Source organism: Caloenas nicobarica, chromosome 3 (genome assembly GCF_036013445.1).
Source record: "Caloenas nicobarica isolate bCalNic1 chromosome 3, bCalNic1.hap1, whole genome shotgun sequence".
Taxonomy (NCBI): Eukaryota; Metazoa; Chordata; class Aves; order Columbiformes; family Columbidae; genus Caloenas; species Caloenas nicobarica.
The window spans coordinates 87,967,209-87,972,238 of record NC_088247.1 but is presented as its reverse complement, the minus strand read 5'-3'; positions in this window follow the sequence as shown (position 1 = coordinate 87,972,238).

The following is a 5,030-nucleotide window of genomic DNA, read 5'->3' as shown; positions in this document are numbered from 1 at the left end:
CGCGGGGAGAGACGCTCCGGCAAAGTCCCACCCCTCCCCAGCTATTCCCCTCCCTCCTCCCCTCCCTTTCCTCGCTGGGAAAGGCCACGGAGGTAGAGGGGTCTGCGGTCCCTCCGCCGCCTTCCGCGCCCGCTCCACTCGGGTCCGCAGCCCCCCATGGCTCGCAACATTTCGCCCCCCAACCTTCCTGCCCTGCCTTTCCCCTCGGGCGCCCCAAGGGTCGCGCTTCCTCCACCCTTTCTGCCCTGCCGATGGATGCACGTTCGGGTCAAAATTCACCTTGCCCGTGGGAATTGCTCCAAAGTCCAGCGGAGCCATTCGGGGGGAGGGGGCAGCGGGGACAAATTGTGATCACACTCGTCATCCGTCCCCCCCAAGGCCTTCGCTTTTCAGACACAGTGATTTCTTAGCACCTATGTGCTAAAGGAGTGGAGTAGGGGGTCATCCTCAGTTGGGTTTTATTTCTCTTGGTCCATTGCCAACCTCCCTTGGTTCAGGGGGGCTGCCTGCACTGGCTGAGCATTGCCCCAGTGTGCAGAAAGGTGTCGTGCTGAAGGGGTGAAGATTTTACCAGACAAACCCCACGCTGCTTTCTGGGAAGGTATTCGAAGGGCAAAAAGGCAGCTTTGTCTTACTGGGGTTACCGCAGGCATTCCCCAGCTGAGCTCCTTCATTCGTGTCACATGCAAAATTTCCTTGTACGGGATATAGAGTAACAATATGCGTGTGTCAACATATATAAATCTCTCTCCTACAACCGTCCTCCAAGGACCTCGGGTGGCAGACAGCGTAGTTGTCCACACTGGCAGATTCCTGGGGATCGCCATGGGCTGGAGGAAGGGGAAGGGGAAATAGACACTGAAGAAAGAAAAGGCCACATTATGATTAGAAAGCAGGTATTCCAGTGCTGTGCCACAGACTCCTACTGATACAGGCAAAGCGTTGGCTCTATAGAGGCACCTGCTGGCTGAGGGAAACACACTAAACAAAACCAAACAAAATCTTCGCTTTCCATATATCTTACACCTGGCTTTCCCTTTGTTTATTTCTTTAAAGTTTTTGTGTCACCCCGTGGTGCAGTTTGCGGGGATGTCACCCAGGTCACACTGATCCCGAGGAAGGCTGGGAGGTGAGTGACGGATCATCTGTCTGAGCAAGGAGCGACGCCAGCTCCCGCCCGGCCTCTCGGCTGCCCTGGCTGTGGGGTCGCATCCCGCGCCCTGGTGCCCACGGCCTTCCTTCCGGGCAGGGGGAGAAATCCAACCTAGTCAAAAGCCTGGAGGAGAATATAATCCCTTTCCCCTCAGGGATCACATTTCTACAGAGGAGTGGTGAGTGTTGTTCAAATATTGCAAAAGAATTTTTTTACTTTGTCTGTTTTTGTTTTGGTGTGGTTTGGTTTTTAAACTAATTGTTGCAGAGGGTTTCTGAAGTAACAAATGTCCATCCAAAATAACCTGACTGTCCCGTATTCAGAATGCAATTGCCAAAAATGTCCTCCAAGAGAGTGGGAGACTACAGACCCTCACCATGAGAAATAGACGGAATATTTCACTAAATCAAGGTAAAGCCAAATTAAAGCTCCCAAAGGAAGGAACCGCTTCTGATTCTGTCGCAGTTTGCTGTGAGCAGCTCCCTCCTCATGTCAGGCCTCTGCACTTCAGATCTGCAGCAAGCAGATAGCTCACTTGGTACTTTTTTTCTTTATTTGGTAGTGGGTCCTAGATGCCTTTTCCCCTCCTGCTAGGTGAGCATTTTATGAATGGCCGTAGTGCTACCACAAATAACCTGTAATTTCAACACTCCTCTGGATGGACGAAATCCCTCCAGCTGCTGCACTGCTCAAAGTCACACACAGAAATCTCACAGAAAAGATTAAACCCACGAGGTAAGGCACGGGATAGCCTCATCTTAAATCTACAATGTACTGTAAATAATGTACAGAACCCAGCTTCTAAAATTACCACTACAGGATTGCTCATCTCATCTTACGTTTCATCGGGATCCTGTGATCTTCCCACCTGCCAACATCCTGTTACCAGGAGAGGGGTGTATGTGGAGTTTGTGCAAATGGTCATGTACTTGCTTGAATTCTGGTGCCAGCAGAGACATTCATGTGCCTTCCATGTTAACGTTACACCATAATAAATACTGACATTGCTATAGAACCCACAGTGTTTGTGCTAAGCGCTGCTCATGAGAAAAGCAAATCAATGTGTGTCCCAGCTATGTTTCTTTATTAGCCTCGTTATCTTTCCCATATTAATGGCTCCCGAGACAGAAAGAAAGACAGCATCAACAGGCAGGATTTTAAATATGGAATACCTAAAAGCACAAGCTCCATGTTTAGGCACTTAAGGGAAGACGCGTGATTTGCAAAGAGGCTGAGTGATGACTTATTTGGAGCTGTGAGACGCTGCGAACTTTTGAGAACCTGACCATAATTTAGGACTTCATCTTGCAGATTGAATTCAGTGGAAGCTTTGGCATTGACTTCAAAGGGCACAAGATCAAGCCTTTATTTAGGGTCTCAAAATACAAAGTTAGGAGCCTAAATTTAGGCATCAATTTTTTAATACCTTGACCCATGTTAGTAATACCCTTGTCTAATCCCTCTATTTGACCTGAAAAGAGAGGAATGTCAGTAACTCTTCGCCAACTCGCCTAAAAGAACCTGCGGCTGACAAGGGGGAAATGCAAGAAATGCATTCCCCGCACTTCGTTTATTTTTCCTCCCCTTTCTCAGATCCCCAAACTAACAGCCAGAGCAATGTTAGCAGAGGAGCTCAGGCCCACTTTGAAACTGGAACAGGAAATGTGAGAAATGTGGATGTTAAAAAACAAATTAAACAAAACAATATATTCTTAGAATTCCATCTTGTGGGCAGGTCTGGGGGGAATCTGGATTTGGATAATCTAAATTAGGAGAGAAGTCAGGAAAACAAAGAGTAATTTTAAACATTTTAGTGCCAGAGCTATTTCTTAACACACGGCTCACTCTCTGATTTCAAATATAGTCCCTCAGCGCTGAGTGGGGAGAACAGCACGAAGAAAATCAACGTCTTGATCCAGCCCTCTAACAGACATGGAAAAATGGCCAGAATGGAGTGAGTTGTTGAAAAAAGCAGCCAGGTGAATGGCTCCTAAAGGTCCTGAGGTATTTCAGGTGCTTCCTCCCCTGTAGGAAATCACAGGGACACAAGATGCAATAACCAGGCTATGGCCGAGTCGGCTGCAGCATGGTCACAAGACAGCAAATCTATTAACCACACGATCCTTATTATTGTGATTATTTTTGTGTTGTTGCACTAACAGGGAAGGGAGCAGCTGTAGATGTAACAAAAGGTTGCTCCTCTGAGATGCTTTGCCAACGCTCCCTCTGCTGTGGTATAAATAGAATACACACAGTGGGCACGGGCAGCGCGCTAGGCTTGTATTTGCAAGCATTAGAGATGCCCATGCACCACCCACTGGCAGTTTCACTTGCCTCTGTCACTCAGGAGTTTTTCCAAAGATTTTCAGCTCCTGAAAAGAGAGAAAAATGTTCATGAACACACAGCACCATCACTCACTTTGTCCTTCTGGTTGATTTTGTACCTTAGGTTCTTGTCTCATAGTCGACAATTACAGCAGGTTATGAGGAGTTGCTCCCCTTTCATTCTCTCCGTCTGTATTTTCCTGTCTCTCACTGGATGTTTGTGTGATCCTTTTGCAGCAAGCAGCAGAGGAACTGACAAGCAAGTGGAGGTAACAGGACAGGTTCCTAGCGCTCAGCAGGATTGTTTTAATATCTACAGAGAGATCAAGAGACTGGAACAGCTTTTTTCCTGCCGAAACTACATGTAATGTCAGCCTAAGTGTACAGACATCTCGACCCTGACTTATGCATCCCCAGCTAACAGAGCTGGTAGGAATATACACAGGCAGTTATTGCGATAGTACTTCACCTTACACTTACATCACAGTCCCTGGAGAAGCGTCTGATGGGGCAGCCTTATGTATCATTTCCTGGAGGGAAGAATTCATTTGGGCTCATTTATTATCATTTGTCCTAGAGCTCATATTTTACACTCTGAGCATAGGGAGCAGGTGTTATTCATGGCTACGGGTCTAAGAACCAAAGCCTAATTTCAGAGAAGCTGTTCTGTTGTTTGAGGTTGATCACTAGATGTTTGTCCCAGGTGCTAGACACATGTTGCTTGCTGAAGAAGGTAGGAATTGGTCTCAGATTTCAATGTTTTGGTAACTACCAAACAAGAATAAAACTAAACTCAAGCATCTCTCCCTCCCCCGCAAATCAAGTGGCCGTTAGCAATCTTGACTTGAACAATAAATAAAGCTGTACAACAATCACATCAGAATCACATCAATGAGGTGTCAAATGAATCTCATAACAGAGGCCCACAGAAGTTGGACAGTCAGCATGTGCAGTCCTCTGCAAAGACAAGCAAATAGGTCTTCAGTACAGAGGAACCCACAAAGCATCTATTCTGTGTGCCACGGGCCACAAAGTCCCTCCCAGCACCTCACACCGCACTTCAGAGCTGTGCAAAGGCCAAATACCACAAACGTAACGTGCCACAGAAAGAGAGAAGAGTGCAAGGCTCCCTCCAAACCCCGGCAGTGTCAGACTGTGGTTTGCACCAGTACCCCACACAACCATCAGAAGTTGTCAGTGCTCCGTGCCAAACAGGAAGGTAGCAAACCAAAACCAGTGGTGTCTATCTGACCAAGGAAAAACTCCCTCCTGCCCACAGATCTGACAGTAGGATTAAATGCTGGGGACACAGGGACAGGGTCACAGATACATCTTGTCGCAAGTCATGTCTTTTCTCTGGCCGGTCACTCGCCAGTGCTCCCCTAGAAGGAAGAAGCTGCAGCAGAAACCCTGATACCTCCTTCTCCTTCCAAGACAGGAGAAACCCTTCCCACCTCCCTTCAGGAAGTGTGGGATTATTGCCACACGGGCACGGTGTCAACAAGCACTGACCCAACCTCCTCTCAAATCAGTTTGGTGAGACTCAAAAGCC